Source organism: Rhinoderma darwinii, assembly GCF_050947455.1.
Source record: "Rhinoderma darwinii isolate aRhiDar2 chromosome 5 unlocalized genomic scaffold, aRhiDar2.hap1 SUPER_5_unloc_37, whole genome shotgun sequence".
Taxonomy (NCBI): Eukaryota; Metazoa; Chordata; class Amphibia; order Anura; family Rhinodermatidae; genus Rhinoderma; species Rhinoderma darwinii.
The window spans coordinates 250,708-276,398 of record NW_027461795.1 but is presented as its reverse complement, the minus strand read 5'-3'; the positions used below and the strand labels follow the sequence as shown (position 1 = coordinate 276,398).

The following is a 25,691-nucleotide window of genomic DNA, read 5'->3' as shown; positions in this document are numbered from 1 at the left end:
GGTGCCAGTTCAGTTCTGAAGTGGATTTGAGGGGCCTATGTATTAGAAACCCCCATAAAACACCCCATTTTAAAAACTAGACCCCTCAAAGTATTCAAAACAGCATATAGAAAGTTTTTTAACCCTTCAGGCATTTCACAGGAATTAAAGCAAAGTGGAAATGAAATTTGCAAATTTCATTTTTTCTGCTGAATTTCAATTTTATTCAATTTTTTTTTAGTAACAGAGAAGGTTTTACCAGAGAAACACTACTAAATATGTATTGTCCAGATTCTGCAGTTTTTAGAAATGCCCCACATGTGGCCCTACTGCGCTCGTGGACTAAAACACAAGCCCTAGAAGCAAAGAAGCACCTAGTGCATTTTGAGGGCTCTTTTTTATTAGAATATATTTTAGGCAGCATGCCAGGTTTGAAGAGGCGTTGAGGTATCAAAACAATGGAAACCCACCAGAAGTGACCCCATTTTGGAAATTACACCCCTCAAGGAATTCATTTATGGTTTTTGTTATCATTTTGACCGCACAGTTTTTTCATAGCACCTATTTGAATTGGGCTGTGAAATGAAAAAAATGATATTTTTTCCAATAAAATGTCATTTTTGATCAAATTTTCTTATTTTCACAGGGAACAACTACCCCATTTTGTTGCCCAATTTGTCCTTAGTGCGGCAATACCCCATTTGTGGTGATAAACTGCCGTTTGGGCCCATGGGAGGGCTCAGAAGGAAAGGAGCGCTATGTGTTTGTTGGAGTCCAGATTTTGCTGGATTGGTTTTCGGGTGCCATGTCGCATTTGCAGAGCCCCAGAGGTATCAAAGCAATGGAAACCCACCAGAAGTGACCCCATTTTGGAAACTACACCCCTCAAGGAATTCATTTATGGTTTTTTTTATCATTTTGACCGCACAGGTTTTTCACAGCACCTATTTGAATTGGGCTGTGAAATGAAAAAAATGATATTTTTTCCAATAAGATGTCATTTTTGATCAAAATTTCTTATTTTCACAAGGAACAACATACCCCATTTTGTTGCCCAATTTGTCCTTAGTGCGGCAATACCCCATTTGTGGTGATAAACTGCCCTTTGGGCCCATGGGAGGGCTCAGAAGGAAAGGACCACCATTTGGCCTACTGGAGCTTTTCTGGTGCTAAGTCATGTGTGCAGAAGCCCCTGAGGTACCAGTACAGTTGAAACCCCCGAGAAGTGACCCCATTTTAAAAACTACACCCCTTAAGACATTCATCTAGAGGTGTAGTGAGAATTTTGACCCCACAGGTACTGTGTAAAAGATAATGCGCAGCAGATGGTGCAGTGTGAGATTTGCAATTTTATATATGTATATGCCATTTCAGTGTCCAATATAGTGTGCCCAGCATGCGCCACCGGAGATATACACCCCTTAAATTGTAATGTGGGTTCTCCTGGGTACGGCAATACCCTACATGTGGCTGTTATCAGCTGCCTGGGCATACGGCAGGGCTCAGAAGGGAAAGATGAGGGGGGTAAGCTGTGCGGAGTGCATCAGGGTAAATTAAAAATCAAGGGATGTATGATACATTTTAAAACAATCTTTTATACAGAGCCCTGGTTTTTCGGGACACGTGTCACATTGGTATATTGTGTTCTTCCTTATCCCCCTCTTATAGCAGACTCTGCACCTCTTTTGACTCTTTCCCTTTCCACCGGTTTGGGGACCTTCTCCTGGAAAGTGTTGCCCTGGTACGATGCGTGTGGCCTCGCTTCCAGAAGTACTGGGTGCCCCCCCTTCCTGGTCCCTAAAGATTAGATCTTGAAATTCCAGGAAAGTTCCCCTCTGGCCTGCACATCGACGTAGCACATACGCATTGTACAAAGCCATCTGTATGATGTGCCCGGCCAGCTTCTTATACCACACCGAATGGCGCTGTAGGGCTTCAGGACTTGATTTGACAAGTCCATCCCTCCCATGTACCTATTGTAGTCCAGGATGCAGTCTGGTTTGGGGGTGGCCTTTCCTTCATATATCCTAAACCTGTAGGTATACCCTGATGCACTCTCGCACAGCTTATACATCTTCACGCCATACCTTGCCCTCTTACCTGGCAGGTACTGGCGGAATTGAACCCTCCCTTTAAAATGTACCAGGGACTCATCAATAGAAAAACACTTCTCGGGGGTGTATGCTTGGGAAAACCGGGCACTGGAACGGTCTAATAGGGGTCTCCGTTTATACAAACGGTCAAAACTGGGGTCATCTCGGGGTGGGCACGGCTCATTATCAGTATAATGTAAGAAGCGAAGTATTGCCTCATTTATTTATTTTTTTAGGTTCCAGTTCATTTCTGAAGTTGCTTTGAGGGGCCCATATATTAGAAACCCCTATCAAACACCCCATTTTAGAAACTAGACCCCTCAAAGTATTCACAACAGCATTTAGAAAGTTTATGAACCCTTTAGGTGTTTCACAGAAATTTAGAGCAAAGTAGAGGTGAAATTTACTCTTTTTATACCATTGTTTTTTATAACACAAAAGGATTTATCAGAGAAACGCAACTCAATACTTATTGCCCAGATTCTGCAGTTTTGAGAAATATCCCACATGTTGCCCTCGGGCGGTAATGGACTGAAGCACCGGCCTCCGAAGCAAAGGAGCACCTAGAGGATTTTGAGCCCTCTTTTTTATTAGGCACCATGTCCGGTTTGAAGAGGTCTTGTGGTGCCAAAACATTGGAAACCCCCCAAAAGTGACCCCAATTTGGAAACTAGACCCCTTGAGGAATCCATTGTAGTTTTCATGGGGTGCATGCGGCTTTTTGATCAGTTTTTATTCCATTTTTAGGTGGCGTGGTGACTAATAAACAGCAATTCTACTATTGTTTTTTTATTCTTTCTTTTTTACAGCGTTCACCGTGCGCTATAAATAAAATATTCACTTTATTCTGCGGGGCGATACGATCACGGCGATACCAGATGTTTATAGTTTTTTTTTATGTCTTATGGCGTTTGCACAATAAAATACGTTTTGTAAACAATCATTCACTTTTTGTGTTGCCTTATTCTAAGAGCCAGAACGTTTTTATTTTTCAATCAATAAAGCCGTGCGAGGACTTATTTTTTGCGTAACGAACTGCATTTTCCATCAGTACCATTTTTAGGTACATGCGACTTTTTGATCTCTTTTTATTCCATTTTTTGGGAGGTGAAGTGACCAAACAATTGTGATTGTGGTACGGTTTATTAATATTTTTTTTTACGGCGTTCACCGTGCGGGATAAATAACAAAATAATTTTGTAGTTCAGGCCGTTACGGACGCGGCGATACCAATTATGTATAGTTTATTTATTTGTTTATATATTTTTATTAATAATAAAGGACTGATAAGGGAAAAAGTGGAACTTTTACTTTTATTACTTTTAAAACTTTTATTTTCTTATTTTTACACATCTTTTTTTAACTTTTTTTTTACTTTATTACTTTGTCCCACTAGGGGACTTGAGGGCAGGAGGCCCTGATCGCTATTCTAATACACTGCACTACATGCGTAGTGCAGTGTATTAGAACTGTCAGCTACTCACTGACAGCAAGCATAGTGGGTCCTGACGTTGTCAGGACCCACTAGGCTTCCGTCTATGGCATAGCCGGACGCCATTGTTTGGTGTCCGGTTGCCATAGTCACCATCGCCGGCCGCTATCGCGTAGCAGGCCGGCGATGGCAGCTTAACCCCTAAAAAGCCGCGATCTCTATAGAACGCGGCTTTTAAGGGGTTAATCAGCGGGGACACAGCGATCGGTCCCCGCTGTAGGAGCTGTGACAGCTGCTGAACAAGACAGCAGCGTCACAGCTCCTGTATGTGTCGGGAGGACGGCCGAAACGGCCGTTACTCCCGAGACGTACTATTACGGCATGGAGCGCGAACGATACAGCTGCCATGACGTAATAGTACGTCAAGGAGCGGGAAGGGGTTAACTTACCTAAAAGGGAGGGCGGAGAGAAGACAAGGAAGGTGAATGAGGTGTTCCAATGTGAAATGCCGGAAACACAGAAACACAGACGACACACAACAAGAGGTGGCAATCTATTCATTAATTGCATTTAATCAATGAGCTCATTATCACTCATGCATTGTCCAACAGGTGTTGAAATAATGGGATTAAAAGGGGAGATCCCTTCAGAAAGACAGAAACAATAGCAAAGACAAAAAACACTTTTGGAATCTGCTTTTAGTCAACACATAAGGAAAGGGTGCACCGGTCCTGGAAATACTGCAATACCAGGTCAATGCGTGGAGTGGACAGAGCAAGCTCTATTTCCATCTCCCTGTTCTAAAAATCCATTTAATATATGGTCCCCAGATAGGGGACGTATCAGATATTAAACTGATAAGAACAGATACTACACTTGATCTTAGCCAAAAGGCCGAGAAGCGATAACCCGAACGGGCCGCGCGTTGCCCGAGCCTGCCCGATACTGCTGTTCAGCCCTTGCAGCGATTCAGCCTACTTCTAGGCAATTCCATGGGGCCCTGCAGGCTCACACACTCACAGCTACACGGGAGGTGAATAAAGGCCGGAGAGGAAGCCAGACAGGATTTGCTTCTTTTGCTTGCACCACAATGCAGTGCTGAAAGAGGAGGAATCTACATAAAAACGCCTTCCTGGCAACGCCCAAATGCCCTGCTGCCATGCAGATAAACACTGGCAGCGGCAGCAAGTGCATGCCCACAGCCACCCCTTGTTCCTTCACACCTTGTATCAGCTGTAATCCAGTCCAGTCCAGTGCTGCCTGCTGAGCAGCACTGACCAACACTGCCTGGGCCCAGGCTTTTATCTCTGAGGCCCCATTATGATGTCAGAAAGCTGGCTCTGGAATCCTGAGGGCTCCACTATGACACGTGCAAAGTTCCGTCTGAACTTTATATAAGACGGTGAGGCTCAGTCAGTCACTCAGTGTTGCCTGAGAGGGCAACACTGCAACAGCCGGCCGCCAGGCTGTCTTTATTTTGCACAGCTAGTTGCCTCCAGGAGGCCACAAGAGGGAGACAAGGGACTGCAAAATGGAAAATAGGCATCCACCAACTTTACAGACAACTTCTCCTTGCTCCTACAACCTCCATCCTTGCACAGTTTGTTATTCTTCTAGGTAACATAGTAACAAATCCAAATTGCTGCTCTCTTTGTAGGCAAGCAAGGCTTTGTTGCAACTGCAATTCTTACTTCTTCTTGAAATGTAGGGACGACAGTACATTCCATCACATCCATCTAGTGTACACAGGTAGGTCCATTGTGGCGGGCAGGCGAGCGGGCGGGCTGCTTTATTGGCTGTTTGCTGTTCCCCTACTCCACTCCACTATTTGACTGTTGTGCTGCATCAATCAATCAATCAATCAATCAATCAATCAATCAATCAATCAATCAGTGGCTGGCTCAGGTGCAGCTCTTTAACTTACCTAAAAGGGAGGGCAGAGAGAAGACAAGGAAGGTGAATGAGGTGTTCCAATGTGAAATGCCGGAAACACAGAAACACAGACGACACACAACAAGAGGTGGCAATCTATTCATTAATTGCATTTAATCAATGAGCTCATTATCACTCATGCATTGTCCAACAGGTGTTGAAATAATGGGATTAAAAGGGGAGATCCCTTCAGAAAGACAGAAACAATAGCAAAGACAAAAAACACTTTTGGAATCTGCTTTTAGTCAACACATAAGGAAAGGGTGCACCGGTCCTGGAAATACTGCAATACCAGGTCAATGCGTGGAGTGGACAGAGCAAGCTCTATTTCCATCTCCCTGTTCTAAAAATCCATTTAATATATGGTCCCCAGATAGGGGACGTATCAGATATTAAACTGATAAGAACAGATACTACACTTGATCTTAGCCAAAAGGCCGAGAAGCGATAACCCGAACGGGCCGCGCGTTGCCCGAGCCTGCCCGATACTGCTGTTCAGCCCTTGCAGCGATTCAGCCTACTTCTAGGCAATTCCATGGGGCCCTGCAGGCTCACACACTCACAGCTACACGGGAGGTGAATAAAGGCCGGAGAGGAAGCCAGACAGGATTTGCTTCTTTTGCTTGCACCACAATGCAGTGCTGAAAGAGGAGGAATCTACATAAAAACGCCTTCCTGGCAACGCCCAAATGCCCTGCTGCCATGCAGATAAACACTGGCAGCGGCAGCAAGTGCATGCCCACAGCCACCCCTTGTTCCTTCACACCTTGTATCAGCTGTAATCCAGTCCAGTCCAGTGCTGCCTGCTGAGCAGCACTGACCAACACTGCCTGGGCCCAGGCTTTTATCTCTGAGGCCCCATTATGATGTCAGAAAGCTGGCTCTGGAATCCTGAGGGCTCCACTATGACACGTGCAAAGTTCCGTCTGAACTTTATATAAGACGGTGAGGCTCAGTCAGTCACTCAGTGTTGCCTGAGAGGGCAACACTGCAACAGCCGGCCGCCAGGCTGTCTTTTTTTTGCACAGCTAGTTGCCTCCAGGAGGCCACAAGAGGGAGACAAGGGACTGCAAAATGGAAAATAGGCATCCACCAACTTTACAGACAACTTCTCCTTGCTCCTACAACCTCCATCCTTGCACAGTTTGTTATTCTTCTAGGTAACATAGTAACAAATCCAAATTGCTGCTCTCTTTGTAGGCAAGCAAGGCTTTGTTGCAACTGCAATTCTTACTTCTTCTTGAAATGTAGGGACGACAGTACATTCCATCACATCCATCTAGTGTACACAGGTAGGTCCATTGTGGCGGGCAGGCGAGCGGGCGGGCTGCTTTATTGGCTGTTTGCTGTTCCCCTACTCCACTCCACTATTTGACTGTTGTGCTGCATCAATCAATCAATCAATCAATCAATCAATCAATCAATCAATCAATCAATCAATCAATCAGTGGCTGGCTCAGGTGCAGCTCTTTAACTTACCTAAAAGGGAGGGCGGAGAGAAGACAAGGAAGGTGAATGAGGTGTTCCAATGTGAAATGCCGGAAACACAGAAACACAGACGACACACAACAAGAGGTGGCAATCTATTCATTAATTGCATTTAATCAATGAGCTCATTATCACTCATGCATTGTCCAACAGGTGTTGAAATAATGGGATTAAAAGGGGAGATCCCTTCAGAAAGACAGAAACAATAGCAAAGACAAAAAACACTTTTGGAATCTGCTTTTAGTCAACACATAAGGAAAGGGTGCACCGGTCCTGGAAATACTGCAATACCAGGTCAATGCGTGGAGTGGACAGAGCAAGCTCTATTTCCATCTCCCTGTTCTAAAAATCCATTTAATATATGGTCCCCAGATAGGGGACGTATCAGATATTAAACTGATAAGAACAGATACTACACTTGATCTTAGCCAAAAGGCCGAGAAGCGATAACCCGAACGGGCCGCGCGTTGCCCGAGCCTGCCCGATACTGCTGTTCAGCCCTTGCAGCGATTCAGCCTACTTCTAGGCAATTCCATGGGGCCCTGCAGGCTCACACACTCACAGCTACACGGGAGGTGAATAAAGGCCGGAGAGGAAGCCAGACAGGATTTGCTTCTTTTGCTTGCACCACAATGCAGTGCTGAAAGAGGAGGAATCTACATAAAAACGCCTTCCTGGCAACGCCCAAATGCCCTGCTGCCATGCAGATAAACACTGGCAGCGGCAGCAAGTGCATGCCCACAGCCACCCCTTGTTCCTTCACACCTTGTATCAGCTGTAATCCAGTCCAGTCCAGTGCTGCCTGCTGAGCAGCACTGACCAACACTGCCTGGGCCCAGGCTTTTATCTCTGAGGCCCCATTATGATGTCAGAAAGCTGGCTCTGGAATCCTGAGGGCTCCACTATGACACGTGCAAAGTTCCGTCTGAACTTTATATAAGACGGTGAGGCTCAGTCAGTCACTCAGTGTTGCCCGAGAGGGCAACACTGCAACAGCCGGCCGCCAGGCTGTCTTTTTTTTGCACAGCTAGTTGCCTCCAGGAGGCCACAAGAGGGAGACAAGGGACTGCAAAATGGAAAATAGGCATCCACCAACTTTACAGACAACTTCTCCTTGCTCCTACAACCTCCATCCTTGCACAGTTTGTTATTCTTCTAGGTAACATAGTAACAAATCCAAATTGCTGCTCTCTTTGTAGGCAAGCAAGGCTTTGTTGCAACTGCAATTCTTACTTCTTCTTGAAATGTAGGGACGACAGTACATTCCATCACATCCATCTAGTGTACACAGGTAGGTCCATTGTGGCGGGCAGGCGAGCGGGCGGGCTGCTTTATTGGCTGTTTGCTGTTCCCCTACTCCACTCCACTATTTGACTGTTGTGCTGCATCAATCAATCAATCAATCAATCAATCAATCAATCAATCAATCAATCAATCAATCAGTGGCTGGCTCAGGTGCAGCTCTTTAACTTACCTAAAAGGGAGGGCGGAGAGAAGACAAGGAAGGTGAATGAGGTGTTCCAATGTGAAATGCCGGAAACACAGAAACACAGACGACACACAACAAGAGGTGGCAATCTATTCATTAATTGCATTTAATCAATGAGCTCATTATCACTCATGCATTGTCCAACAGGTGTTGAAATAATGGGATTAAAAGGGGAGAACCCTTCAGAAAGACAGAAACAATAGCAAAGACAAAAAACACTTTTGGAATCTGCTTTTAGTCAACACATAAGGAAAGGGTGCACCGGTCCTGGAAATACTGCAATACCAGGTCAATGCGTGGAGTGGACAGAGCAAGCTCTATTTCCATCTCCCTGTTCTAAAAATCCATTTAATATATGGTCCCCAGATAGGGGACGTATCAGATATTAAACTGATAAGAACAGATACTACACTTGATCTTAGCCAAAAGGCCGAGAAGCGATAACCCGAACGGGCCGCGCGTTGCCCGAGCCTGCCCGATACTGCTGTTCAGCCCTTGCAGCGATTCAGCCTACTTCTAGGCAATTCCATGGGGCCCTGCAGGCTCACACACTCACAGCTACACGGGAGGTGAATAAAGGCCAGAGAGGAAGCCAGACAGGATTTGCTTCTTTTGCTTGCACCACAATGCAGTGCTGAAAGAGGAGGAATCTACATAAAAACGCCTTCCTGGCAACGCCCAAATGCCCTGCTGCCATGCAGATAAACACTGGCAGCGGCAGCAAGTGCATGCCCACAGCCACCCCTTGTTCCTTCACACCTTGTATCAGCTGTAATCCAGTCCAGTCCAGTGCTGCCTGCTGAGCAGCACTGACCAACACTGCCTGGGCCCAGGCTTTTATCTCTGAGGCCCCATTATGATGTCAGAAAGCTGGCTCTGGAATCCTGAGGGCTCCACTATGACACGTGCAAAGTTCCGTCTGAACTTTATATAAGACGGTGAGGCTCAGTCAGTCACTCAGTGTTGCCTGAGAGGGCAACACTGCAACAGCCGGCCGCCAGGCTGTCTTTTTTTTGCACAGCTAGTTGCCTCCAGGAGGCCACAAGAGGGAGACAAGGGACTGCAAAATGGAAAATAGGCATCCACCAACTTTACAGACAACTTCTCCTTGCTCCTACAACCTCCATCCTTGCACAGTTTGTTATTCTTCTAGGTAACATAGTAACAAATCCAAATTGCTGCTCTCTTTGTAGGCAAGCAAGGCTTTGTTGCAACTGCAATTCTTACTTCTTCTTGAAATGTAGGGACGACAGTACATTCCATCACATCCATCTAGTGTACACAGGTAGGTCCATTGTGGCGGGCAGGCGAGCGGGCGGGCTGCTTTATTGGCTGTTTGCTGTTCCCCTACTCCACTCCACTATTTGACTGTTGTGCTGCATCAATCAATCAATCAATCAATCAATCAATCAATCAATCAATCAATCAATCAGTGGCTGGCTCAGGTGCAGCTCTTTAACTTACCTAAAAGGGAGGGCGGAGAGAAGACAAGGAAGGTGAATGAGGTGTTCCAATGTGAAATGCCGGAAACACAGAAACACAGACGACACACAACAAGAGGTGGCAATCTATTCATTAATTGCATTTAATCAATGAGCTCATTATCACTCATGCATTGTCCAACAGGTGTTGAAATAATGGGATTAAAAGGGGAGATCCCTTCAGAAAGACAGAAACAATAGCAAAGACAAAAAACACTTTTGGAATCTGCTTTTAGTCAACACATAAGGAAAGGGTGCACCGGTCCTGGAAATACTGCAATACCAGGTCAATGCGTGGAGTGGACAGAGCAAGCTCTATTTCCATCTCCCTGTTCTAAAAATCCATTTAATATATGGTCCCCAGATAGGGGACGTATCAGATATTAAACTGATAAGAACAGATACTACACTTGATCTTAGCCAAAAGGCCGAGAAGCGATAACCCGAACGGGCCGCGCGTTGCCCGAGCCTGCCCGATACTGCTGTTCAGCCCTTGCAGCGATTCAGCCTACTTCTAGGCAATTCCATGGGGCCCTGCAGGCTCACACACTCACAGCTACACGGGAGGTGAATAAAGGCCGGAGAGGAAGCCAGACAGGATTTGCTTCTTTTGCTTGCACCACAATGCAGTGCTGAAAGAGGAGGAATCTACATAAAAACGCCTTCCTGGCAACGCCCAAATGCCCTGCTGCCATGCAGATAAACACTGGCAGCGGCAGCAAGTGCATGCCCACAGCCACCCCTTGTTCCTTCACACCTTGTATCAGCTGTAATCCAGTCCAGTCCAGTGCTGCCTGCTGAGCAGCACTGACCAACACTGCCTGGGCCCAGGCTTTTATCTCTGAGGCCCCATTATGATGTCAGAAAGCTGGCTCTGGAATCCTGAGGGCTCCACTATGACACGTGCAAAGTTCCGTCTGAACTTTATATAAGACGGTGAGGCTCAGTCAGTCACTCAGTGTTGCCTGAGAGGGCAACACTGCAACAGCCGGCCGCCAGGCTGTCTTTTTTTTGCACAGCTAGTTGCCTCCAGGAGGCCACAAGAGGGAGACAAGGGACTGCAAAATGGAAAATAGGCATCCACCAACTTTACAGACAACTTCTCCTTGCTCCTACAACCTCCATCCTTGCACAGTTTGTTATTCTTCTAGGTAACATAGTAACAAATCCAAATTGCTGCTCTCTTTGTAGGCAAGCAAGGCTTTGTTGCAACTGCAATTCTTACTTCTTCTTGAAATGTAGGGACAACAGTACATTCCATCACATCCATCTAGTGTACACAGGTAGGTCCATTGTGGCGGGCAGGCGAGCGGGCGGGCTGCTTTATTGGCTGTTTGCTGTTCCCCTACTCCACTCCACTATTTGACTGTTGTGCTGCATCAATCAATCAATCAATCAATCAATCAATCAATCAATCAATCAATCAATCAATCAGTGGCTGGCTCAGGTGCAGCTCTTTAACTTACCTAAAAGGGAGGGCGGAGAGAAGACAAGGAAGGTGAATGAGGTGTTCCAATGTGAAATGCCGGAAACACAGAAACACAGACGACACACAACAAGAGGTGGCAATCTATTCATTAATTGCATTTAATCAATGAGCTCATTATCACTCATGCATTGTCCAACAGGTGTTGAAATAATGGGATTAAAAGGGGAGATCCCTTCAGAAAGACAGAAACAATAGCAAAGACAAAAAACACTTTTGGAATCTGCTTTTAGTCAACACATAAGGAAAGGGTGCACCGGTCCTGGAAATACTGCAATACCAGGTCAATGCGTGGAGTGGACAGAGCAAGCTCTATTTCCATCTCCCTGTTCTAAAAATCCATTTAATATATGGTCCCCAGATAGGGGACGTATCAGATATTAAACTGATAAGAACAGATACTACACTTGATCTTAGCCAAAAGGCCGAGAAGCGATAACCCGAACGGGCCGCGCGTTGCCCGAGCCTGCCCGATACTGCTGTTCAGCCCTTGGAGCGATTCAGCCTACTTCTAGGCAATTCCATGGGGCCCTGCAGGCTCACACACTCACAGCTACACGGGAGGTGAATAAAGGCCGGAGAGGAAGCCAGACAGGATTTGCTTCTTTTGCTTGCACCACAATGCAGTGCTGAAAGAGGAGGAATCTACAGAAAAACGCCTTCCTGGCAACGCCCAAATGCCCTGCTGCCATGCAGATAAACACTGGCAGCGGCAGCAAGTGCATGCCCACAGCCACCCCTTGTTCCTTCACACCTTGTATCAGCTGTAATCCAGTCCAGTCCAGTGCTGCCTGCTGAGCAGCACTGACCAACACTGCCTGGGCCCAGGCTTTTATCTCTGAGGCCCCATTATGATGTCAGAAAGCTGGCTCTGGAATCCTGAGGGCTCCACTATGACACGTGCAAAGTTCCGTCTGAACTTTATATAAGACGGTGAGGCTCAGTCAGTCACTCAGTGTTGCCTGAGAGGGCAACACTGCAACAGCCGGCCGCCAGGCTGTCTTTTTTTTGCACAGCTAGTTGCCTCCAGGAGGCCACAAGAGGGAGACAAGGGACTGCAAAATGGAAAATAGGCATCCACCAACTTTACAGACAACTTCTCCTTGCTCCTACAACCTCCATCCTTGCACAGTTTGTTATTCTTCTAGGTAACATAGTAACAAATCCAAATTGCTGCTCTCTTTGTAGGCAAGCAAGGCTTTGTTGCAACTGCAATTCTTACTTCTTCTTGAAATGTAGGGACGACAGTACATTCCATCACATCCATCTAGTGTACACAGGTAGGTCCATTGTGGCGGGCAGGCGAGCGGGCGGGCTGCTTTATTGGCTGTTTGCTGTTCCCCTACTCCACTCCACTATTTGACTGTTGTGCTGCATCAATCAATCAATCAATCAATCAATCAATCAATCAATCAGTGGCTGGCTCAGGTGCAGCTCTTTAACTTACCTAAAAGGGAGGGCGGAGAGAAGACAAGGAAGGTGAATGAGGTGTTCCAATGTGAAATGCCGGAAACACAGAAACACAGACGACACACAACAAGAGGTGGCAATCTATTCATTAATTGCATTTAATCAATGAGCTCTTTATCACTCATGCATTGTCCAACAGGTGTTGAAATAATGGGATTAAAAGGGGAGATCCCTTCAGAAAGACAGAAACAATAGCAAAGACAAAAAACACTTTTGGAATCTGCTTTTAGTCAACACATAAGGAAAGGGTGCACCGGTCCTGGAAATACTGCAATACCAGGTCAATGCGTGGAGTGGACAGAGCAAGCTCTATTTCCATCTCCCTGTTCTAAAAATCCATTTAATATATGGTCCCCAGATAGGGGACGTATCAGATATTAAACTGATAAGAACAGATACTACACTTGATCTTAGCCAAAAGGCCGAGAAGCGATAACCCGAACGGGCCGCGCGTTGCCCGAGCCTGCCCGATACTGCTGTTCAGCCCTTGCAGCGATTCAGCCTACTTCTAGGCAATTCCATGGGGCCCTGCAGGCTCACACACTCACAGCTACACGGGAGGTGAATAAAGGCCGGAGAGGAAGCCAGACAGGATTTGCTTCTTTTGCTTGCACCACAATGCAGTGCTGAAAGAGGAGGAATCTACATAAAAACGCCTTCCTGGCAACGCCCAAATGCCCTGCTGCCATGCAGATAAACACTGGCAGCGGCAGCAAGTGCATGCCCACAGCCACCCCTTGTTCCTTCACACCTTGTATCAGCTGTAATCCAGTCCAGTCCAGTGCTGCCTGCTGAGCAGCACTGACCAACACTGCCTGGGCCCAGGCTTTTATCTCTGAGGCCCCATTATGATGTCAGAAAGCTGGCTCTGGAATCCTGAGGGCTCCACTATGACACGTGCAAAGTTCCGTCTGAACTTTATATAAGACGGTGAGGCTCAGTCAGTCACTCAGTGTTGCCTGAGAGGGCAACACTGCAACAGCCGGCCGCCAGGCTGTCTTTTTTTTGCACAGCTAGTTGCCTCCAGGAGGCCACAAGAGGGAGACAAGGGACTGCAAAATGGAAAATAGGCATCCACCAACTTTACAGACAACTTCTCCTTGCTCCTACAACCTCCATCCTTGCACAGTTTGTTATTCTTCTAGGTAACATAGTAACAAATCCAAATTGCTGCTCTCTTTGTAGGCAAGCAAGGCTTTGTTGCAACTGCAATTCTTACTTCTTCTTGAAATGTAGGGACGACAGTACATTCCATCACATCCATCTAGTGTACACAGGTAGGTCCATTGTGGCGGGCAGGCGAGCGGGCGGGCTGCTTTATTGGCTGTTTGCTGTTCCCCTACTCCACTCCACTATTTGACTGTTGTGCTGCATCAATCAATCAATCAATCAATCAATCAATCAATCAATCAATCAGTGGCTGGCTCAGGTGCAGCTCTTTAACTTACCTAAAAGGGAGGGCGGAGAGAAGACAAGGAAGGTGAATGAGGTGTTCCAATGTGAAATGCCGGAAACACAGAAACACAGACGACACACAACAAGAGGTGGCAATCTATTCATTAATTGCATTTAATCAATGAGCTCATTATCACTCATGCATTGTCCAACAGGTGTTGAAATAATGGGATTAAAAGGGGAGATCCCTTCAGAAAGACAGAAACAATAGCAAAGACAAAAAACACTTTTGGAATCTGCTTTTAGTCAACACATAAGGAAAGGGTGCACCGGTCCTGGAAATACTGCAATACCAGGTCAATGCGTGGAGTGGACAGAGCAAGCTCTATTTCCATCTCCCTGTTCTAAAAATCCATTTAATATATGGTCCCCAGATAGGGGACGTATCAGATATTAAACTGATAAGAACAGATACTACACTTGATCTTAGCCAAAAGGCCGAGAAGCGATAACCCGAACGGGCCGCGCGTTGCCCGAGCCTGCCCGATACTGCTGTTCAGCCCTTGCAGCGATTCAGCCTACTTCTAGGCAATTCCATGGGGCCCTGCAGGCTCACACACTCACAGCTACACGGGAGGTGAATAAAGGCCGGAGAGGAAGCCAGACAGGATTTGCTTCTTTTGCTTGCACCACAATGCAGTGCTGAAAGAGGAGGAATCTACATAAAAACGCCTTCCTGGCAACGCCCAAATGCCCTGCTGCCATGCAGATAAACACTGGCAGCGGCAGCAAGTGCATGCCCACAGCCACCCCTTGTTCCTTCACACCTTGTATCAGCTGTAATCCAGTCCAGTCCAGTGCTGCCTGCTGAGCAGCACTGACCAACACTGCCTGGGCCCAGGCTTTTATCTCTGAGGCCCCATTATGATGTCAGAAAGCTGGCTCTGGAATCCTGAGGGCTCCACTATGACACGTGCAAAGTTCCGTCTGAACTTTATATAAGACGGTGAGGCTCAGTCAGTCACTCAGTGTTGCCTGAGAGGGCAACACTGCAACAGCCGGCCGCCAGGCTGTCTTTTTTTTGCACAGCTAGTTGCCTCCAGGAGGCCACAAGAGGGAGACAAGGGACTGCAAAATGGAAAATAGGCATCCACCAACTTTACAGACAACTTCTCCTTGCTCCTACAACCTCCATCCTTGCACAGTTTGTTATTCTTCTAGGTAACATAGTAACAAATCCAAATTGCTGCTCTCTTTGTAGGCAAGCAAGGCTTTGTTGCAACTGCAATTCTTACTTCTTCTTGAAATGTAGGGACGACAGTACATTCCATCACATCCATCTAGTGTACACAGGTAGGTCCATTGTGGCGGGCAGGCGAGCGGGCGGGCTGCTTTATTGGCTGTTTGCTGTTCCCCTACTCCACTCCACTATTTGACTGTTGTGCTGCATCAATCAATCAATCAATCAATCAATCAATCAATCAATCAATCAATCAATCAATCAGTGGCTGGCTCAGGTGCAGCTCTTTAACTTACCTAAAAGGGAGGGCGGAGAGAAGACAAGGAAGGTGAATGAGGTGTTCCAATGTGAAATGCCGGAAACACAGAAACACAGACGACACACAACAAGAGGTGGCAATCTATTCATTAATTGCATTTAATCAATGAGCTCATTATCACTCATGCATTGTCCAACAGGTGTTGAAATAATGGGATTAAAAGGGGAGATCCCTTCAGAAAGACAGAAACAATAGCAAAGACAAAAAACACTTTTGGAATCTGCTTTTAGTCAACACATAAGGAAAGGGTGCACCGGTCCTGGAAATACTGCAATACCAGGTCAATGCGTGGAGTGGACAGAGCAAGCTCTATTTCCATCTCCCTGTTCTAAAAATCCATTTAATATATGGTCCCCAGATAGGGGACGTATCAGATATTAAACTGATAAGAACAGATACTACACTTGATCTTAGCCAAAAGGCCGAGAAGCGATAACCCGAACGGGCCGCGCGTTGCCCGAGCCTGCCCGATACTGCTGTTCAGCCCTTGCAGCGATTCAGCCTACTTCTAGGCAATTCCATGGGGCCCTGCAGGCTCACACACTCACAGCTACACGGGAGGTGAATAAAGGCCGGAGAGGAAGCCAGACAGGATTTGCTTCTTTTGCTTGCACCACAATGCAGTGCTGAAAGAGGAGGAATCTACATAAAAACGCCTTCCTGGCAACGCCCAAATGCCCTGCTGCCATGCAGATAAACACTGGCAGCGGCAGCAAGTGCATGCCCACAGCCACCCCTTGTTCCTTCACACCTTGTATCAGCTGTAATCCAGTCCAGTCCAGTGCTGCCTGCTGAGCAGCACTGACCAACACTGCCTGGGCCCAGGCTTTTATCTCTGAGGCCCCATTATGATGTCAGAAAGCTGGCTCTGGAATCCTGAGGGCTCCACTATGACACGTGCAAAGTTCCGTCTGAACTTTATATAAGACGGTGAGGCTCAGTCAGTCACTCAGTGTTGCCTGAGAGGGCAACACTGCAACAGCCGGCCGCCAGGCTGTCTTTTTTTTGCACAGCTAGTTGCCTCCAGGAGGCCACAAGAGGGAGACAAGGGACTGCAAAATGGAAAATAGGCATCCACCAACTTTACAGACAACTTCTCCTTGCTCCTACAACCTCCATCCTTGCACAGTTTGTTATTCTTCTAGGTAACATAGTAACAAATCCAAATTGCTGCTCTCTTTGTAGGCAAGCAAGGCTTTGTTGCAACTGCAATTCTTACTTCTTCTTGAAATGTAGGGACGACAGTACATTCCATCACATCCATCTAGTGTACACAGGTAGGTCCATTGTGGCGGGCAGGCGAGCGGGCGTGCTGCTTTATTGGCTGTTTGCTGTTCCCCTACTCCACTCCACTATTTGACTGTTGTGCTGCATCAATCAATCAATCAATCAATCAATCAATCAATCAATCAATCAATCAATCAATCAGTGGCTGGCTCAGGTGCAGCTCTTTAACTTACCTAAAAGGGAGGGCGGAGAGAAGACAAGGAAGGTGAATGAGGTGTTCCAATGTGAAATGCCGGAAACACAGAAACACAGACGACACACAACAAGAGGTGGCAATCTATTCATTAATTGCATTTAATCAATGAGCTCATTATCACTCATGCATTGTCCAACAGGTGTTGAAATAATGGGATTAAAAGGGGAGATCCCTTCAGAAAGACAGAAACAATAGCAAAGACAAAAAACACTTTTGGAATCTGCTTTTAGTCAACACATAAGGAAAGGGTGCACCGGTCCTGGAAATACTGCAATACCAGGTCAATGCGTGGAGTGGACAGAGCAAGCTCTATTTCCATCTCCCTGTTCTAAAAATCCATTTAATATATGGTCCCCAGATAGGGGACGTATCAGATATTAAACTGATAAGAACAGATACTACACTTGATCTTAGCCAAAAGGCCGAGAAGCGATAACCCGAACGGGCCGCGCGTTGCCCGAGCCTGCCCGATACTGCTGTTCAGCCCTTGCAGCGATTCAGCCTACTTCTAGGCAATTCCATGGGGCCCTGCAGGCTCACACACTCACAGCTACACGGGAGGTGAATAAAGGCCGGAGAGGAAGCCAGACAGGATTTGCTTCTTTTGCTTGCACCACAATGCAGTGCTGAAAGAGGAGGAATCTACAGAAAAACGCCTTCCTGGCAACGCCCAAATGCCCTGCTGCCATGCAGATAAACACTGGCAGCGGCAGCAAGTGCATGCCCACAGCCACCCCTTGTTCCTTCACACCTTGTATCAGCTGTAATCCAGTCCAGTCCAGTGCTGCCTGCTGAGCAGCACTGACCAACACTGCCTGGGCCCAGGCTTTTATCTCTGAGGCCCCATTATGATGTCAGAAAGCTGGCTCTGGAATCCTGAGGGCTCCACTATGACACGTGCAAAGTTCCGTCTGAACTTTATATAAGACGGTGAGGCTCAGTCAGTCACTCAGTGTTGCCTGAGAGGGCAACACTGCAACAGCCGGCCGCCAGGCTGTCTTTTTTTTGCACAGCTAGTTGCCTCCAGGAGGCCACAAGAGGGAGACAAGGGACTGCAAAATGGAAAATAGGCATCCACCAACTTTACAGACAACTTCTCCTTGCTCCTACAACCTCCATCCTTGCACAGTTTGTTATTCTTCTAGGTAACATAGTAACAAATCCAAATTGCTGCTCTCTTTGTAGGCAAGCAAGGCTTTGTTGCAACTGCAATTCTTACTTCTTCTTGAAATGTAGGGACGACAGTACATTCCATCACATCCATCTAGTGTACACAGGTAGGTCCATTGTGGCGGGCAGGCGAGCGGGCGTGCTGCTTTATTGGCTGTTTGCTGTTCCCCTACTCCACTCCACTATTTGACTGTTGTGCTGCATCAATCAATCAATCAATCAATCAATCAATCAATCAATCAATCAATCAATCAATCAATCAGTGGCTGGCTCAGGTGCAGTTCTTTAACTTACCTAAAAGGGAGGGCGGAGAGAAGACAAGGAAGGTGAATGAGGTGTTCCAATGTGAAATGACAGAAACACAGACGACACACAACAAGAGGTGGCAATCTATTCATTAATTGCATTTAATCAATGAGCTCATTATCACTCATGCATTGTCCAACAGGTGTTGAAATAATGGGATTAAAAGGGGAGATCCCTTCAGAAAGACAGAAACAATAGCAAAGACAAAAAACACTTTTGGAATCTGCTTTTAGTCAACACATAAGGAAAGGGTGCACCGGTCCTGGAAATACTGCAATACCAGGTCAATGCGTGGAGTGGACAGAGCAAGCTCTATTTCCATCTCCCTGTTCTAAAAATCCATTTAATATATGGTCCCCAGATAGGGGACGTATCAGATATTAAACTGATAAGAACAGATACTACACTTGATCTTAGCCAAAAGGCCGAGAAGCGATAACCCGAACGGGCCGCGCGTTGCCCGAGCCTGCCCGATACTGCTGTTCAGCCCTTGCAGCGATTCAGCCTACTTCTAGGCAATTCCATGGGGCCCTGCAGGCTCACACACTCACAGCTACACGGGAGGTGAATAAAGGCCGGAGAGGAAGCCAGACAGGATTTGCTTCTTTGCTTGCACCACAATGCAGTGCTGAAAGAGGAGGAATCTACATAAAAACGCCTTCCTGGCAACGCCCAAATGCCCTGCTGCCATGCAGATAAACACTGGCAGCGGCAGCAAGTGCATGCCCACAGCCACCCCTTGTTCCTTCACACCTTGTATCAGCTGTAATCCAGTCCAGTCCAGTGCTGCCTGCTGAGCAGCACTGACCAACACTGCCTGGGCCCAGGCTTTTATCTCTGAGGCCCCATTATGATGTCAGAAAGCTGGCTCTGGAATCCTGAGGGCTCCACTATGACACGTGCAAAGTTCCGTCTGAACTTTATATAAGACGGTGAGGCTCAGTCAGTCACTCAGTGTTGCCTGAGAGGGCAACACTGCAACAGCCGGCCGCCAGGCTGTCTTTTTTTTGCACAGCTAGTTGCCTCCAGGAGGCCACAAGAGGGAGACAAGGGACTGCAAAATGGAAAATAGGCATCCACCAACTTTACAGACAACTTCTCCTTGCTCCTACAACCTCCATCCTTGCACAGTTTGTTATTCTTCTAGGTAACATAGTAACAAATCCAAATTGCTGCTCTCTTTGTAGGCAAGCAAGGCTTTGTTGCAACTGCAATTCTTACTTCTTCTTGAAATGTAGGGACGACAGTACATTCCATCACATCCATCTAGTGTACACAGGTAGGTCCATTGTGGCGGGCAGGCGAGCGGGCGTGCTGCTTTATTGGCTGTTTGCTGTTCCCCTACTCCACTCCACTATTTGACTGTTGTGCTGCATCAATCAATCAATCAATCAATCAATCAATCAATCAATCAATCAATCAATCAATCAATCAATCAGTGGCTGGCTCAGGTGCAGCTCTTTAACTTACCTAAAAGGGAGGGCGGAGAGAAGACAAGGAAGGTGAATGAGGTGTTCCAATGTGAAATGCCGGAAACACAGAAACACAGACGACACACAACAAGAGGTGGCAATCTATTCATTAATTGCATTTAATCAATGAGCTCATTATCACTCATGCATTGTCCAACAGGTGTTGAAATAATGGGATTAAAAGGGGAGATCCCTTCAGAAAGACAGAAACAATAGCAAAGACAAAAAACACTTTTGGAATCTGCTTTTAGTCAACACATAAGGAAAGGGTGCACCGGTCCTGGAAATACTGCAATACCAGGTCAATGCGTGGAGTGGACAGAGCAAGCTCTATTTCCATCTCCCTGTTCTAAAAATCCATTTAATATATGGTCCCCAGATAGGGGACGTATCAGATATTAAACTGATAAGAACAGATACTACACTTGATCTTAGCCAAAAGGCCGAGAAGCGATAACCCGAACGGGCCGCGCGTTGCCCGAGCCTGCCCGATACTGCTGTTCAGCCCTTGCAGCGATTCAGCCTACTTCTAGGCAATTCCATGGGGCCCTGCAGGCTCACACACTCACAGCTACACGGGAGGTGAATAAAGGCCGGAGAGGAAGCCAGACAGGATTTGCTTCTTTTGCTTGCACCACAATGCAGTGCTGAAAGAGGAGGAATCTACAGAAAAACGCCTTCCTGGCAACGCCCAAATGCCCTGCTGCCATGCAGATAAACACTGGCAGCGGCAGCAAGTGCATGCCCACAGCCACCCCTTGTTCCTTCACACCTTGTATCAGCTGTAATCCAGTCCAGTCCAGTGCTGCCTGCTGAGCAGCACTGACCAACACTGCCTGGGCCCAGGCTTTTATCTCTGAGGCCCCATTATGATGTCAGAAAGCTGGCTCTGGAATCCTGAGGGCTCCACTATGACACGTGCAAAGTTCCGTCTGAACTTTATATAAGACGGTGAGGCTCAGTCAGTCACTCAGTGTTGCCTGAGAGGGCAACACTGCAACAGCCGGCCGCCAGGCTGTCTTTTTTTTGCACAGCTAGTTGCCTCCAGGAGGCCACAAGAGGGAGACAAGGGACTGCAAAATGGAAAATAGGCATCCACCAACTTTACAGACAACTTCTCCTTGCTCCTACAACCTCCATCCTTGCACAGTTTGTTATTCTTCTAGGTAACATAGTAACAAATCCAAATTGCTGCTCTCTTTGTAGGCAAGCAAGGCTTTGTTGCAACTGCAATTCTTACTTCTTCTTGAAATGTAGGGACGACAGTACATTCCATCACATCCATCTAGTGTACACAGGTAGGTCCATTGTGGCGGGCAGGCGAGCGGGCGTGCTGCTTTATTGGCTGTTTGCTGTTCCCCTACTCCACTCCACTATTTGACTGTTGTGCTGCATCAATCAATCAATCAATCAATCAATCAATCAATCAATCAATCAATCAATCAGTGGCTGGCTCAGGTGCAGCTCTTTAACTTACCTAAAAGGGAGGGCGGAGAGAAGACAAGGAAGGTGAATGAGGTGTTCCAATGTGAAATGCCGGAAACACAGAAACACAGACGACACACAACAAGAGGTGGCAATCTATTCATTAATTGCATTTAATCAATGAGCTCATTATCACTCATGCATTGTCCAACAGGTGTTGAAATAATGGGATTAAAAGGGGAGATCCCTTCAGAAAGACAGAAACAATAGCAAAGACAAAAAACACTTTTGGAATCTGCTTTTAGTCAACACATAAGGAAAGGGTGCACCGGTCCTGGAAATACTGCAATACCAGGTCAATGCGTGGAGTGGACAGAGCAAGCTCTATTTCCATCTCCCTGTTCTAAAAATCCATTTAATATATGGTCCCCAGATAGGGGACGTATCAGATATTAAACTGATAAGAACAGATACTACACTTGATCTTAGCCAAAAGGCCGAGAAGCGATAACCCGAACGGGCCGCGCGTTGCCCGAGCCTGCCCGATACTGCTGTTCAGCCCTTGCAGCGATTCAGCCTACTTCTAGGCAATTCCATGGGGCCCTGCAGGCTCACACACTCACAGCTACACGGGAGGTGAATAAAGGCCGGAGAGGAAGCCAGACAGGATTTGCTTCTTTTGCTTGCACCACAATGCAGTGCTGAAAGAGGAGGAATCTACAGAAAAACGCCTTCCTGGCAACGCCCAAATGCCCTGCTGCCATGCAGATAAACACTGGCAGCGGCAGCAAGTGCATGCCCACAGCCACCCCTTGTTCCTTCACACCTTGTATCAGCTGTAATCCAGTCCAGTCCAGTGCTGCCTGCTGAGCAGCACTGACCAACACTGCCTGGGCCCAGGCTTTTATCTCTGAGGCCCCATTATGATGTCAGAAAGCTGGCTCTGGAATCCTGAGGGCTCCACTATGACACGTGCAAAGTTCCGTCTGAACTTTATATAAGACGGTGAGGCTCAGTCAGTCACTCAGTGTTGCCTGAGAGGGCAACACTGCAACAGCCGGCCGCCAGGCTGTCTTTTTTTTGCACAGCTAGTTGCCTCCAGGAGGCCACAAGAGGGAGACAAGGGACTGCAAAATGGAAAATAGGCATCCACCAACTTTACAGACAACTTCTCCTTGCTCCTACAACCTCCATCCTTGCACAGTTTGTTATTCTTCTAGGTAACATAGTAACAAATCCAAATTGCTGCTCTCTTTGTAGGCAAGCAAGGCTTTGTTGCAACTGCAATTCTTACTTCTTCTTGAAATGTAGGGACGACAGTACATTCCATCACATCCATCTAGTGTACACAGGTAGGTCCATTGTGGCGGGCAGGCGAGCGGGCGGGCTGCTTTATTGGCTGTTTGCTGTTCCCCTACTCCACTCCACTATTTGACTGTTGTGCTGCATCAATCAATCAATCAATCAATCAATCAATCAATCAATCAATCAATCAATCAATCAGTGGCTGGCTCAGGTGCAGCTCTTTAACTTACCTAAAAGGGAGGGCGGAGAGAAGACAAGGAAGGTGAATGAGGTGTTCCAATGTGAAATGCCGGAAACACAGAAACACAGACGACACACAACAAGAGGTGGCAATCTATTCATTAATTGCATTTAATCAATGAGCTCATTATCACTCATGCATTGTCCAACAGGTGTTGAAATAATGGGATTAAAAGGGGAGATCCCTTCAGAAAGACAGAAACAATAGCAAAGACAAAAAACACTTTTGGAATCTGCTTTTAGTCAACACATAAGGAAAGGGTGCACCGGTCCTGGAAATACTGCAATACCAGGTCAATGCGTGGAGTGGACAGAGCAAGCTCTATTTCCATCTCCCTGTTCTAAAAATCCATTTAATATATGGTCCCCAGATAGGGGACGTATCAGATATTAAACTGATAAGAACAGATACTACACTTGATCTTAGCCAAAAGGCCGAGAAGCGATAACCCGAACGGGCCGCGCGTTGCCCGAGCCTGCCCGATACTGCTGTTCAGCCCTTGCAGCGATTCAGCCTACTTCTAGGCAATTCCATGGGGCCCTGCAGGCTCACACACTCACAGCTACACGGGAGGTGAATAAAGGCCGGAGAGGAAGCCAGACAGGATTTGCTTCTTTTGCTTGCACCACAATGCAGTGCTGAAAGAGGAGGAATCTACATAAAAACGCCTTCCTGGCAACGCCCAAATGCCCTGCTGCCATGCAGATAAACACTGGCAGCGGCAGCAAGTGCATGCCCACAGCCACCCCTTGTTCCTTCACACCTTGTATCAGCTGTAATCCAGTCCAGTCCAGTGCTGCCTGCTGAGCAGCACTGACCAACACTGCCTGGGCCCAGGCTTTTATCTCTGAGGCCCCATTATGATGTCAGAAAGCTGGCTCTGGAATCCTGAGGGCTCCACTATGACACGTGCAAAGTTCCGTCTGAACTTTATATAAGACGGTGAGGCTCAGTCAGTCACTCAGTGTTGCCTGAGAGGGCAACACTGCAACAGCCGGCCGCCAGGCTGTCTTTTTTTTGCACAGCTAGTTGCCTCCAGGAGGCCACAAGAGGGAGACAAGGGACTGCAAAATGGAAAATAGGCATCCACCAACTTTACAGACAACTTCTCCTTGCTCCTACAACCTCCATCCTTGCACAGTTTGTTATTCTTCTAGGTAACATAGTAACAAATCCAAATTGCTGCTCTCTTTGTAGGCAAGCAAGGCTTTGTTGCAACTGCAATTCTTACTTCTTCTTGAAATGTAGGGACGACAGTACATTCCATCACATCCATCTAGTGTACACAGGTAGGTCCATTGTGGCGGGCAGGCGAGCGGGCGGGCTGCTTTATTGGCTGTTTGCTGTTCCCCTACTCCACTCCACTATTTGACTGTTGTGCTGCATCAATCAATCAATCAATCAATCAATCAATCAATCAATCAATCAATCAATCAGTGGCTGGCTCAGGTGCAGCTCTTTAACTTACCTAAAAGGGAGGGCGGAGAGAAGACAAGGAAGGTGAATGAGGTGTTCCAATGTGAAATGCCGGAAACACAGAAACACAGACGACACACAACAAGAGGTGGCAATCTATTCATTAATTGCATTTAATCAATGAGCTCATTATCACTCATGCATTGTCCAACAGGTGTTGAAATAATGGGATTAAAAGGGGAGATCCCTTCAGAAAGACAGAAACAATAGCAAAGACAAAAAACACTTTTGGAATCTGCTTTTAGTCAACACATAAGGAAAGGGTGCACCGGTCCTGGAAATACTGCAATACCAGGTCAATGCGTGGAGTGGACAGAGCAAGCTCTATTTCCATCTCCCTGTTCTAAAAATCCATTTAATATATGGTCCCCAGATAGGGGACGTATCAGATATTAAACTGATAAGAACAGATACTACACTTGATCTTAGCCAAAAGGCCGAGAAGCGATAACCCGAACGGGCCGCGCGTTGCCCGAGCCTGCCCGATACTGCTGTTCAGCCCTTGGAGCGATTCAGCCTACTTCTAGGCAATTCCATGGGGCCCTGCAGGCTCACACACTCACAGCTACACGGGAGGTGAATAAAGGCCGGAGAGGAAGCCAGACAGGATTTGCTTCTTTTGCTTGCACCACAATGCAGTGCTGAAAGAGGAGGAATCTACATAAAAACGCCTTCCTGGCAACGCCCAAATGCCCTGCTGCCATGCAGATAAACACTGGCAGCGGCAGCAAGTGCATGCCCACAGCCACCCCTTGCTCCTTCACACCTTGTATCAGCTGTAATCCAGTCCAGTCCAGTGCTGCCTGCTGAGCAGCACTGACCAACACTGCCTGGGCCCAGGCTTTTATCTCTGAGGCCCCATTATGATGTCAGAAAGCTGGCTCTGGAATCCTGAGGGCTCCACTATGACACGTGCAAAGTTCCGTCTGAACTTTATATAAGACGGTGAGGCTCAGTCAGTCACTCAGTGTTGCCTGAGAGGGCAACACTGCAACAGCCGGCCGCCAGG

General features: G+C 47.0%; 15 non-coding genes across 15 annotated transcripts; all 15 read right to left on the bottom strand.

Moving 5' to 3' along the window:
• Positions 1-4,219: 4,219 nt before the first annotated feature.
• LOC142691482 (U2 spliceosomal RNA) lies at positions 4,220-4,410 on the bottom strand. Its single transcript, XR_012860031.1, has one exon. It is a non-coding gene; the product is annotated as a U2 spliceosomal RNA (small nuclear RNA).
• A 1,284-nt stretch (positions 4,411-5,694) lies between these two features.
• On the bottom strand, positions 5,695-5,885 carry LOC142691480 (U2 spliceosomal RNA). The gene has a single exon (XR_012860029.1). It is a non-coding gene; the product is annotated as a U2 spliceosomal RNA (small nuclear RNA).
• Positions 5,886-7,181: 1,296 nt separating this feature from the next.
• On the bottom strand, positions 7,182-7,372 carry LOC142691479 (U2 spliceosomal RNA). The gene has a single exon (XR_012860028.1). It is a non-coding gene; the product is annotated as a U2 spliceosomal RNA (small nuclear RNA).
• A 1,292-nt stretch (positions 7,373-8,664) lies between these two features.
• Positions 8,665-8,855, bottom strand: LOC142691478 (U2 spliceosomal RNA). Its single transcript, XR_012860027.1, has one exon. It is a non-coding gene; the product is annotated as a U2 spliceosomal RNA (small nuclear RNA).
• A 1,288-nt stretch (positions 8,856-10,143) lies between these two features.
• Positions 10,144-10,334, bottom strand: LOC142691477 (U2 spliceosomal RNA). The gene has a single exon (XR_012860026.1). It is a non-coding gene; the product is annotated as a U2 spliceosomal RNA (small nuclear RNA).
• Positions 10,335-11,626: 1,292 nt separating this feature from the next.
• Positions 11,627-11,817, bottom strand: LOC142691476 (U2 spliceosomal RNA). The gene has a single exon (XR_012860025.1). It is a non-coding gene; the product is annotated as a U2 spliceosomal RNA (small nuclear RNA).
• A 1,276-nt stretch (positions 11,818-13,093) lies between these two features.
• On the bottom strand, positions 13,094-13,284 carry LOC142691475 (U2 spliceosomal RNA). The gene has a single exon (XR_012860024.1). It is a non-coding gene; the product is annotated as a U2 spliceosomal RNA (small nuclear RNA).
• A 1,280-nt stretch (positions 13,285-14,564) lies between these two features.
• LOC142691474 (U2 spliceosomal RNA) lies at positions 14,565-14,755 on the bottom strand. The gene has a single exon (XR_012860023.1). It is a non-coding gene; the product is annotated as a U2 spliceosomal RNA (small nuclear RNA).
• A 1,292-nt stretch (positions 14,756-16,047) lies between these two features.
• Positions 16,048-16,238, bottom strand: LOC142691473 (U2 spliceosomal RNA). Its single transcript, XR_012860022.1, has one exon. It is a non-coding gene; the product is annotated as a U2 spliceosomal RNA (small nuclear RNA).
• A 1,292-nt stretch (positions 16,239-17,530) lies between these two features.
• Positions 17,531-17,721, bottom strand: LOC142691471 (U2 spliceosomal RNA). The gene has a single exon (XR_012860021.1). It is a non-coding gene; the product is annotated as a U2 spliceosomal RNA (small nuclear RNA).
• Positions 17,722-19,009: 1,288 nt separating this feature from the next.
• LOC142691470 (U2 spliceosomal RNA) lies at positions 19,010-19,200 on the bottom strand. Its single transcript, XR_012860020.1, has one exon. It is a non-coding gene; the product is annotated as a U2 spliceosomal RNA (small nuclear RNA).
• A 1,299-nt stretch (positions 19,201-20,499) lies between these two features.
• LOC142691468 (U2 spliceosomal RNA) lies at positions 20,500-20,690 on the bottom strand. The gene has a single exon (XR_012860018.1). It is a non-coding gene; the product is annotated as a U2 spliceosomal RNA (small nuclear RNA).
• Positions 20,691-21,978: 1,288 nt separating this feature from the next.
• LOC142691467 (U2 spliceosomal RNA) lies at positions 21,979-22,169 on the bottom strand. The gene has a single exon (XR_012860017.1). It is a non-coding gene; the product is annotated as a U2 spliceosomal RNA (small nuclear RNA).
• Positions 22,170-23,461: 1,292 nt separating this feature from the next.
• On the bottom strand, positions 23,462-23,652 carry LOC142691466 (U2 spliceosomal RNA). Its single transcript, XR_012860016.1, has one exon. It is a non-coding gene; the product is annotated as a U2 spliceosomal RNA (small nuclear RNA).
• A 1,288-nt stretch (positions 23,653-24,940) lies between these two features.
• LOC142691465 (U2 spliceosomal RNA) lies at positions 24,941-25,131 on the bottom strand. Its single transcript, XR_012860015.1, has one exon. It is a non-coding gene; the product is annotated as a U2 spliceosomal RNA (small nuclear RNA).
• Positions 25,132-25,691: the final 560 nt, after the last annotated feature.